This window comes from Stenella coeruleoalba (genome assembly GCF_951394435.1).
Source record: "Stenella coeruleoalba genome assembly, chromosome: 6".
In the NCBI taxonomy this organism is placed as follows: Eukaryota; Metazoa; Chordata; class Mammalia; order Artiodactyla; family Delphinidae; genus Stenella; species Stenella coeruleoalba.
This window is the reverse complement of record NC_137151.1, coordinates 93287449-93299311: the sequence shown is the minus strand read 5'-3', so window position 1 is coordinate 93299311 and position 11863 is coordinate 93287449. Positions and strand designations below refer to the sequence as shown.

The window sequence follows — 11863 nt, the reverse complement described above, 5'->3', positions numbered from 1 at the left end:
TATCTAATCTTAATAGTATCTTGTTTATGCTTCCTGTGTTTCTATTTGTACAAATGATTAGATACATGTGTGTTTTCTCATTTCCCATTCTTTCTTACACAAAAGGTGACATAAGTATAAAAACGCTTGCATTTTGTCTTTTTCACTTAACAAAATATCCTGGAAATCACTCTACATTAGTTCACAGAAAATGACCTCATTCTTTTTACACCTTCAGAGTACTCTGTTGTATGGATGTACCACAGTTTATTCACACACTCTCCTATGTATAGGGATTTAGGTTTTTTCTGATATTTTGCAATTACAAATAATAATACAGTGACTAACTTTGTGTACAGAATTTTCATACTGTTGGAGTTGTAGCATCGGGGTAGATCTAATTTGCATTTCACTTATAATGAGTGATTTTTTTTTTTTTTTTTTTTTTTTTTTTTTTTGCGTTACGCGGGCTTCTCACTGCTGCGGCCCCTCCCGTCGCGGGGCACAGGCTCCGGACGCGCAGGCTCAGTGGCCACGGCCCACGGGCCCAGCCGCTCCGCGGCACGTGGGATCCTCCCAGACCAGGGAACGAACCCGCGTCCCCTGCATTGGCAGGCAGACTCCCAACCACTGTGCCACCAGGGAAGCCCATAATGAGTGATTTTTGAAGATATTTTCATATTTTTGAGAAATGTGTATGTGCAAATTGTCTTGTCTCCCTGTTAGTAATGTCTCTTATCATTATTTTTGTTGTTCAAAAGTTTTTTTTTTTAACATAGTCAAATGTATCATTTTTATTGCATCTGAATTTCAAGTCATAGTTAGAAAGTCTTTTCCTACATCCAGGCTATAGAGAAAATCATACATGGCTTCTTCTAGTACTTACAAGGTTTCATCTTGGACATTTATATCCCTGGTCCATTTGGAGTTTATTCTTGATTATAATGTGAGACTTGGTTCTAATTTTATCTTTCTCCAAATAGCAAACCAGTTGTCCCACCAGTATTTATTAAAATGTCCATCTTTTCCCAAGTGATTTGAGATACCATGTTTGTCACATACTAAATTTCCATATGTATTTGAATCTATTTCTGGGACTTCCTATTTTATTACACTGGTCTATTTGTCAATTTATGCACCAGTACCATGAGTAGATAGACAAACCAGATTTATAGTGTATTTTAACAACTGGTAGGGCTAGTATCCCTCATAAACTTTTCTTTTTCAGTGTTTTCCTGGCTATTTTTTCATGCTTATTTTTCCACATAAACTTTAATAACTTGTCTAACTCCATAAAAATCTTATTGGTACTTGTTAAATTTATAAAATAACTTAGATAAAACTGGTATCTTTATGACATTAAGGAATGTCTTTCATTTGTTTCAAGTCTGTTTTTGTATCTTTCAGGAGTGCTTTAAAATTTTTCTCATATAAGATTTGCACATTTCTTGATAACTTAAATCTAAAACATTTTATCTTCTGTTACTACTGTATTCTCTACTTTCTGGGTCCAAAGTAAAAATATCCATAAGATCTACCTTATTAATTATGCTATTTACATCTATATTTCTTTCCCTCACTTATTTTTTGTTTACTTGGTCTGCATGTACTGAAAGTGGCATATTAAAAGTTTCCTGCTACTAACGTATTTCTCTCCATGTTTCTTTGCATGTCCTATGATTTTTGCTTTGTAAATGTGTTGCTGAGTCATTTGGTGAATAGAATTTATAACTGTTATATATTCATTGTGAATTGGGACATTAAAACATGTTCTTCATTGTCTAATTTAATGCATTTTGGTTTAAATTCTACTTTTTTTTTTTTTTTTTTTTGCGGTACGCGGGCCTCTCACTGCTGTGGCCTCTCCTGTTGCGGAGCACAGGCCCCGGACACGCAGGCTCAGCGGCCACGGCTCACGGGCCCAGCCGCTCTGCGGCACGTGGGATCCTCCCAGACCAGGGCACGAACCCGTGTCCCCTGCATTGGCAGGCGGACTCTCAACCACTACGCCACCAGGGAAGCCCTAAATTCTACTTTGATATCAGGATCATAACCTCTACTTACTTATCATTTCCAGTTGCCTAGTAAACCTTTGCCCATTCTTTTAGTTTTAGACTTTCTGACATTCTGATTTAGGCATGTCTCATTTTCAGCAGCTTTCTTTGTGAATCAAATTGAAAATCTTTTTTCTTTTAATAAGTTAAACCTATCCATATTTATTAATATGGCATATATTTAGTCCCACTGTCATATTATTTTATGTTTAAATTATTTTATCTAATATTAATGACATTAATATTGTTATAGTTGTTATAGTTCTTTCTGTACATAATGCTTTTTCCTTGTTCTTTTGATTTTTAAAGTTTCTTTTTGTATTTAGGAAAGTTTGTAGTGTTATTCTAGTGGTTATCTTTGTCCTCATACCTTTTATAAAGCCCTTAGTTGTCTTTCTGACTTAACCTTTTATTATCTGATTGGTCAATTTTAATATTATCCTTTAACCCCCACCTACTGCTATATCACAATCAATGAACTTATTCTACTTTCCTCTTTCTCTCTCCCTCCTCCCATTTTTACTTGCATTATTTCTGCTATGTTAGAACCGGTTACACATCACATATAACATATTCTTTGAGCTTTGTTCTCACCTGGTTTTAGTTTTAGGTCTACATTAAATATAGTGAATGATTGCCATCACGTCTTTTGATGAAGTTTTGCTACTTGGTTGAATGGAAATCACTTTTTCAAAGATTCTTCAAGAAAGGCTCATGTATACAAAATTCCCTGAATTTTTCATGTTAAAAACTCATTTTGGGGCTCCCCTGGGGGCACAGTGGTTGAGAGTCCACCTGCCGATGCAGGAGACACGGGTTCGTGCCCCCGTCCGTGAAGATCCCACATGCCGCGGAGCGGCTAGGCCCGTGAGCCATGGTTGCGGAGCCTGCGCGTCCGGAGTCTGTGCTCCGCAACAGGAAAGGCCACAACAGTGAGAGGCCCGCGTACCGCAAAAAAACCAAAAAACAAAAAACTCATTTTCTATTGCCTTGATACTTGAAGGACAGGTTGACTGAATATCCTTGATTTACACTTTTTTTTCTTTGTGTTTTTATAAAAATGCTATTCCACTGCTGCCTTTCTTGTATGTTATTTTTGAGCAGGCTGGTCCCAGTTTAATTCTCTTGTCCTTGTCATTTCTTATCTTTTTTGTTTCAAGGCTTAGGTATTTTTTCTTTATCTTTGAAGTCCAATAGCTTTACTTGCATATGTTTGCGAGCTGACAATTCTGGTTTAATTTCCCCATGTAATTTATGGGTATATAGAATTATCAATATATCTTCTTTCACACTCTGAACATTTTTTGGATTTTAAATATAGTTCTGTTTCATCATTTTGTTTAGGCAGTTTAGGGACTGCCATTATTTGTATGTTTTTTCTTCTTTCTCTTTCATTTCAACCACTTCTCTCTGATCCTAATTACTTTTAACTTTGTATCTCATTTTCATTATCTTGGTTATTTTTCTGCCTTTTTCAATTTCCCTTATTAAATTTTCACTTGATCTTATTTTCCCCCAGAATCTTTGCAATTTATTCTTTACTTCTGTGATAATTTTAGTCTTTTACTCCTATTTTCCTTCCTGGATTCAACCTATTCCCTTCTCATTTCTTCCTGTTTCTTTGTTTGTTTCTATTTTTGAATTTTTGAATTTCTGGTTCAAGGTGGTTTTTCATATTCCCAAAGTGGATATTTAATTCACTTTGGAGTTTGTGTTGTAGTTTGTTTTTTGTTTTTTTTTCTGCTTTGGGTTAGTTTTTTTGGGGGGAAGCACTTTTTATCAGCTGAAGTTGTCTTGTTTTCTGTTTTCTTCTTATAATAGCTTTGTGTATATTTACTCTGTTTTCATCTATTCATTTCAAAGATTTTTGAATGGTTTATAAGATTTCAGGTTCAAGGGTGTCCTCTTCTGCAGTGAAATACTTTCTTAATGGATGATTCTTGTGTGTTTACGTGTATGTATGTATGTGTGTGTGTGTGTGTGTGTGAGTGATATGGGCTAAAGATTGCATATTTTCACAGCTTTGGATCTCGTTTTTCTTACTTGACCCTAAATTTCCTTTTACTTCTTTTCCTCTTCACCAGGTTCCAAAATGTGCCTCTCCATTCCTTTTTTTCCCTTCGATACCAGAAGCAATGGTTTTCACACACTGTCACCTTGAATTATGTGCAGCTTTAATTTTTAAAAATACATAGTAAGTGCTTTTATCTACGAGGGTTCTTTACCAGTATGTTAGCACAAAAGCAGACTTTCTCTTTTTTGTGGTTATCTTAGATCAATCATAGGTCCACCAAGAGCCTTCTTCTTTTTTTGTGGCAGGAGAATGGGACACAGCTTACCAAGATTTGGTTTTTATTTTTCTACTTCCAGATAATTTGAAGTTTGGGCATTCTTAGTTATGCAGATGGCATGGGTTTTGTGCAGTTTTATTTGTTATCTATTCTGTGTTCAGCTTTTTGGAGAATGATTTGGGAGATTCAGATTTACACTGTGATGTCTGCTATTATGTTGGCTACCCAGGAATTCCACCCCTAGTGTTATTTTGATGAAAAATAACACTCTGCACAAGGAATTTTTAAAAGAAAAACAATGCAGCTCATCCAGGTTTTGAGAGTAAAGGGGCAACCAGACACCTCATTCTCTTTCCAATACCTTGTCCTGGGTTGGAAGGAGGGGGCTGCTTATGGTTTGGGAATCTTTTCCTAAAGGATGAACATAAAGTTGTTTACTCCTCCTCAGTCATGACAAGTCCCTATCTTTCCCATTCCAGGAAGAACCAGAAGAGGAGGGTAGTCTTGAGTCTGATCAGGTCTATGACTCAGGCTCTGATTTATCTGGTGCTTCCTATTTCCCTTCCTCTCAAGCTCCTATGCATCATAGTTAGGATTATCTTTTACTTCTGTGAGAGCTGGTGGAGAGAATAGTCACCCAAAGGCTTTCTTAACGCTTGGGTTCCTTATAAGACCTGTACATTCACTCAGTTTACCATAGAATTGGGAGCAGCCAGAGAGTGAGGTGACCCAATACTACTCAGCTAAATACCTGGGTTTTGGCTTCAACTTTGCACTAATAGAACATTAGGTGTTCTCATCATGGCTTGGATCCCTGTTTACCTTAATCACCCCAATAGTTCCAAACCCTCAAGTTGTCCACTGTTATCTGGGGTCCTAGTCCCATATTGCCAGTATGTCTGCCCCTCTGAGCCAATCCCCCATTCTTCCTATTCCTCTCGAACACTTCCTCTGAGCCCTTTAAAATTCCCTTTTTTAAATGTCCCATCTTTCTTTTAATGCATGTTCTCTGCTCCTAGAGGACCTACTTACTTCCTCTGTAGTCTGTAGCCCTCTCAAGAAGTGACTGCTTTTCCTTCCACTCTCCACATACTTCAGGGCCAGGGTTGGTGTCCTCTCTTCTCCCATCACTGCTAACAAACAATTTTTCCTCCTTCCTTTTTCTAAGCCCTAGCTGATCTGAACTGTAGCCATCTGGACACAGTATCTCTCTTTGTCTCTGCAATGTAGTCTGCTAAGGTTCTTCTAATCATCCATTATTGATGACATTAGCTTCTGTTTCATCATCTTTCTCTCTACACCTGCTCCACTCTTGTGGACATTGCTATTTATGGGGAAACTCATCTAATAATAATCATTCATTAAAATTCTCACCTCCATTAACTTTTCTTCCACCCCATCTCAGCATGGAACCTTGGCATTATGGTCATTGAATGACCTCCAGAACCTTGAATTCAAGTGTGATATTCTTTGACTACTGCCTCCAATTCTTCCAGCTCACTTACTCTTGTACTCTTATTTAAATAATTCCTCAATTTCTCTGAGATCTCCAATCCATTAACTTCACTACTTTTTCACTATCCATCACCACCGTTATATAGTTATTTCCCTCCTTATCCAGCATAGGGTCCATGGTCCTCCATGGGACTCAATCACTTACAAACATCCTCAACTCTCACCCCTCTCTCCTTGTATTGCATCACTTGATTAAATCTCAACATTAGCTGAGTCCAATGATCTACTTCCTCAGCAGCACCTACACTGAAGCTGTTGAGTGTTGCTGGGTAAAAGTCACATCACTGGGATGACTAGTTTGCCATCCATATATAATGATTATAATCTTCAAACAGGCTCTAGTTCTCTCCAAGCAATCCTGTCATGTTTCTATAGAAAGTCTGCCCTTTCAATTTCTCAAGAAAACTAATTCATACATTATCCTCCTTCCTCAAACCTCTTCCACCCCTCATCAGCTTTACTCTTAGCCTCTGACCTTGCTTTAGACTTAATTGAGGAAGTAGAAGCCATTCAATCAGAATTTCCTCATTTTACCACTGTGAAATCTACCACTTTACCTGAACTGAAATCTATCTTGTCTGTTTTACCTCCTATCCCTGCTCTTGTCAAACAGAAATTCCTCCTGCTCTGGCTCCAGGACCCTTTTGCCTTCTCAAGCATTTCATTCCCTCAGTTGTCCCTCCTTCTCCCCTGCGTCACCAATCTCTACCTACCTATTGGATCATTTCCATCAGCATAGCCTGCTCTAGTGACTCTCATCCTAAAACTCCATCCCTTGACTTTGTCTCCCACCTCAACCACAGCCCTATTTCTCTCCTTCTCTTTCTTACCTACAGTTATATCCAGTCTGCCATCTCACATTCACGCTTCAACCCACTTTCCTCTGGGCTTGCATCCTTATCAGCGCACTGCAACTGCTCTTGTCAAGGTCACCAAGAACTCCTATATTATCAAATCTGGTGGACTCTTGATCTCCTAGCAGCATTTCACATAAATGACACTTTACTTTCTTGGTTCCTGTAGCTTCATACTCTCCGGCTCTCTGGCTCTTTCTTCTAAGCCTGAAATCTAAGTATTGGAGTCAGTGTTCCATCCTATTTCTTCTTAATTACCTGCCCTTTACGTGGGTGATTTCATCCAGTTCCATGGCTTTAAATGCTGATGCCTTCCAAATTCACACCTTCAGCACCACCGTACTTCACTCCTGTGCTCCAGATTCATTCAATGGCTATTTGATCTCTTTACTTGTATGCCTGTTTAACATCTCAGTCTTAATAGTCTAAAATACAGCTTCTGATCTCTCCCATAATTCACCATTTCAGTAAATGGCACCATCATTCAGCTGTTCAGCCAACAATTTACACATAATCCTGCATTTCCCCTTTCCCTCATATGTGGCAGCCACGAAAACGTACCTCTCAGATGTCTGATTACAGGGAGCATTACCGACTGATGTACTCCACATACTGTGCTCTGAAATCTATCACCGTGTTCTAGGCTGCACTTCCCACTGACTGCTCCCAGTCAGTGACTGAGTATGGCAGGGATACTAAGGCAGGCCTATTCCTAGGAGACATAAGGCTCCTTTGATGAGGGACATTGGCTTGAAAACTCCTCAATGGCTTTCCTGAAACTTTCTTGAACTACATCATATCCACTTTTCCTAATTTGCATCTAGTCTAAAGGCTCTCTCAGTCCCCTTCAGACCCCTCCCTAATTTTTTCCTCACAGGTGTCTCCCCATTAAACTTTTTGCAGGTTTAATCTGATCTTGCTGTCCACTTCACAAAGAACCTGAACTAACACATCATAGCTGATCATCAGCAAATTTAATGTCATTTCTATTTCCTAAAAACATTTCTTGCACTCATCCACTTCTATCACCATCACCACTTGAGTAGAAGCTATGCCATTTGTCCCCTGGATTCCTGCAACAGCTGCCTACATTCATTTTATGCCTTTTCAATCCATTCTCATCACAGTAGCCAGAGTGAGTTTTAAAAAATATTAAATGGATCATGCCATTTCACTGCTTAAAACCTTTTAATGGTTTCCCATATGCTTAGAGTAAAATTTAAACTACTTCTGCCACAAGATGCTTTAAAAGCTGGTTCCTGCCTCTCTTCTCAGCTTCATCTCTTATCACCTTCCCCCTGGTCCCCAAGCTCACCAATCTCCAGACAAACTAGTGTCCTTTCCCTTCCTACAAACTGTCAAGTCCTTTCCTGCCTCAGGGCCTTTCCACTTGGTCTCCCTTTTTCCTAAAATATGCTTCCTCCATCTCTTCGGAGGATAGGCTCATTCTCATCCTTAGTGCTCAACTTAAATGTCCCCTCATCAGTGAGAACTTCTCCCAAGCCATCATCTCCATCCAACATTATCCTATTTCCTCCCAAGTGGTTATCACTGTCTGTAACTATTTTGCTTAGTGTCTGTTTCTGCCACTTGAACAGGAGTAGGCAAATTATGATCCACGGGTGGCCCACGCTCTAAGAATGGTTTTTACATATTTAAGTGTTTGAAATATTTAAGAATATTTCATGACACATGAAAATTATATGCAATTCAAATTTCAGTATCCATAAATAAAGTTAGAACGTAGTCACTCTCATTCGTTTATGTATTATCTATGGCTGCTTTAACACTACAACAGCAAAGCTGAGTAGTTATGTATGACCCATAATATTTAAAAATATTTTATATATAGATATATAAAAGCCTAAAATATTTACAGATAAAGTCTTCTGACTGCTGCACTAGAATGGAAATGCCATGGGACATTAGGTCAGGGACATTGATTGTCCTGTTCAGTCCTCCACTCCCAGTGTCTGGTCCATAGCTAGTGCTCAGTAATTGTAGGTTGAACAAACCTTCCTCCTCTCCTGGGTACTATCAATATCTGAGGGGTTTACCTCTCACTGGCTTATTCCCTTCTAAGACACAGTGAGAAAAATTAGGAACCAATTATTATTGAGTCTGGGAGAGTACCTTGAGAATAGGACTGTGTTTTATTCATTTTGAAATACCTAGCAAAGTCTCTTGCACAAGGTAGGCTGCAGCTGGAAACCAAAAGAACTCTTGGGGTTACTGTTAAGAGGAAATTAGTGCACGCAAAGCATTTAGCAGAATCTCAGGGGTACAGAAGTATTCAATAAAGGTTTGCTCCTGCCTCAATTTTCCTTACTGTAACAGGAATAAAAATATAGGGCTGTCACACAGACTAAATAAAACAAGAATGCTCTGTGTGAAACAGCTTTGTAAGCCACAAACACTATCCAAATGCACAAACATTCAAGTGCAATATATGAATGACTCTTGGCATTGAGCAACCCAGTTTGGAGGGAAGGGCCCTCCCTCACCTAGAAGTGAAAAGACCTAACTCATCCTAACTCTTACCGCTTATTAACTGACCCTAGACGATCGCAACTTCGGTGCTGTTTTCTTCATGTGTAAGAGCCGCCTCTGAACGGACAAGACCGTCCCTCGGGGATCCAGCCTGCGTCTCTCTGCGTGTCCTTTCCTTTCCCGGCATTGTACCGAGACTGCCAGACCTCGCGCCCTCCCCAAAGCAGGCGGCGGCGGCCGGAGGTGGGGGAACCAGCCCGGGGGCGGGGCCCTGGAGGGGCGTGTCCTGGGCGTGTCCGGGGTGGGGCCTTCGTCTCCCGGCCGTCGCCGCCAGGCTGAGACGCGCTGAGGCGGCACTGGAGCCTCGCTGCTACACGAGTTGCCGAGCAGGCGGGGACGCGCTCACTTCCGTGTCGGGCCCCGTGGCGTCCGGCGCCCTTGCCAAGGGCCGGGCGGGCCGCAGGTCAGTCGGGGAGGCCGCCTACCCCGCCCATCCCCTGCGGAGGAGCGGAGCGCCGGGTGGGCCGCGGACCTGGGAGGCGGCAGGGCGCCCTGAGGAAGGGCCCGGGCCGCGCTGTTAACACGGGCGCCCGGGGCTGCAGGCTCGGGCTTCGGGCCGATTCGGGATCCCAGGACCGCGGGGAGACCCCCGCGGGGCTTTGTGGTGTCCCAGCCCCTCACCTCTCGTCCCGCGTCGTGGGAGTCCCTTGAGCGTTTCTCAAAGTAGTGTCCGCGGGGGGGACTCCCGACCCCACCTAAGACTTTCTGAACCAGAGTCTATGTCGTGGTCCGGGAATCTGCATTTTCAGCAAAGTGTCCCTGATGGTTTTGGTGCAGGTGGTCACGGAACCGCGGGCTGGGCACTGTCGACCCAGCAGGGAGTGCAAGTGGGTGCGTTTGAAGGTGGGGCCCTGTGACTGGCCTTGAAATGGTGATGGTCCTCTGCCTTAGGGGTATCTCTTGAATCCTTGCGCCTAGGGTGCTGCTATGTTCCTATTGCCATCCACCGGAGTCTTCAGACGGACAGACGCTTAGTGAGTGAAGTGCCCAGGTCAGGAGCCTTAGGAGTGAAACGGTGCTGAAGGAGTCGGTGTGGGGTGCAGCTGGAAGAACTTGGAGTTGGTCCTGCTGACCTGGATTGGGGCTGACTCCACCACTTATGGCAGGGCAGCCCTAGCCCTGCACACATTACTGTTTCTTTCTCCAGTGTCCTCACCTGTCAGTAGGGACAGTAACTCCTACCCAGTAGGGCTTTTGTGTGAATGAGGTAATGTCTGTCAAGTGTCTCCTACAGTGGCTGGCACATAGCGTTCAGTAAATGGGAATTGTTAAGGGTGATGCTAATTTAGGGGACTAATTTAGTCCCCCAAATTAGGGATTAGTCAAGTGGAATAATATGTGGACAGGGGTACAAAGTATATCTGGGACAACTGTGCAAGGGTTCTAACTGGGGGTGCTTGGGAAGGTCATGTAAGCAGTGAGGTTTGCCTGCAGCTTTGAAGAATAGATAGGATTCCAGGGAGCTGGTAACAGGGACAGCGTGAACCAGTTCCATTCCAGGCCTCAGAAGTGGTTCTTTCACATGGTTCATTGTTGGGCTGCTCCTTGGACTTTTAGGCAGTGTAGAAAGTCACATTGATAAGTGGGTTCTGAAGGCTGGACTGTTGGCCCATAATAGTTTCTGTCTACTGTGTTTCACACACATGATGTTCCTCAGACTCTAATGGTCTCCTTCTCTTATTGGAAATTGGCTAAACTGGAGCATCTATGAAAAGATGCTCAAAGTTGATGGCAAAGTGAATGGCCATGCATGTAGTTGAGCCTATTGGTAGCCATTTTACACTTGCTATGAAATGTGAAGATACATTGGGAGGACACTTTTCCTCAGGGTATTGTTTTAGGTTCTGTAGGAATGCCACAGTCAGCTGTGGTTCATCTATCTCCAGAATGGATTAAGAAATAAAATCCTTAAAATGTCTCTAAAGGTTCAGCTATTTCAGAGGGAAGAAGCCACATGATTGAGAGATGTCATCTGTTGTTCTTCTGGACCAGTTTGGCTTTTGGTAGACATGGAATTCTGATCTCAGTTGATAAATTATATATTCCTTAGTTACCTAACTTAAGAATTACAACTACTGTTGTTAATAATTTCTGCTCTTATGTTTCCTTAAATCTCCAGAGCCAATATAAAGTCCTTCAGTATATACCCTCTTGTAAATTTTTATATTATTATAGATAGTATTTATCATTTATTGAGTACTTACTCTGAGCCAGAGACTGTTCTATATGCTTTTTATATTTTCTGTCAGTTATTCCTCTGATAGTCCTTTGAGGTAGGCATCATCCTTCCCTCCAATTTAGAGATGGGGAAACAGGCAGAGGAGGATAAGCATTTGCCCAAGGTCCCAGGCTAGTAAGTGGTAGAGCCTAATAGCCTGATTCCATGCTACATGCTGTTCCCCTCTGCAAGTCTACACAGCTCCCTCAGACTTACTGTAGTTTAAAAAGATATGTGAATACTGAAGATCATAAGCATGCCTCACCTTTGCTTTATATGTAACAGACAATGCATTATCTCATTTAATTCTTTAAACAGTCATTTCAACAGCTCTGATTTGGTTGGTAATACTTTATTATCATTTACAAATCCTCTGAGCCAGAGTTTTCCAGCTTCTCAGCA

General features: G+C 41.5%; 1 protein-coding gene across 1 annotated transcript in view; it reads left to right on the top strand.

Moving 5' to 3' along the window:
• Positions 1 to 9494: 9494 nt before the first annotated feature.
• Positions 9495 to 11863, top strand: part of KCTD18 (potassium channel tetramerization domain containing 18) — a 28019-nt gene continuing 25650 nt past the window's right edge. The window contains exon 1 of the mRNA XM_079924062.1: positions 9495 to 9646. The gene's annotated coding sequence lies outside the window, so the exon portion shown is untranslated. The remainder of the gene's footprint in view (positions 9647 to 11863) is intronic.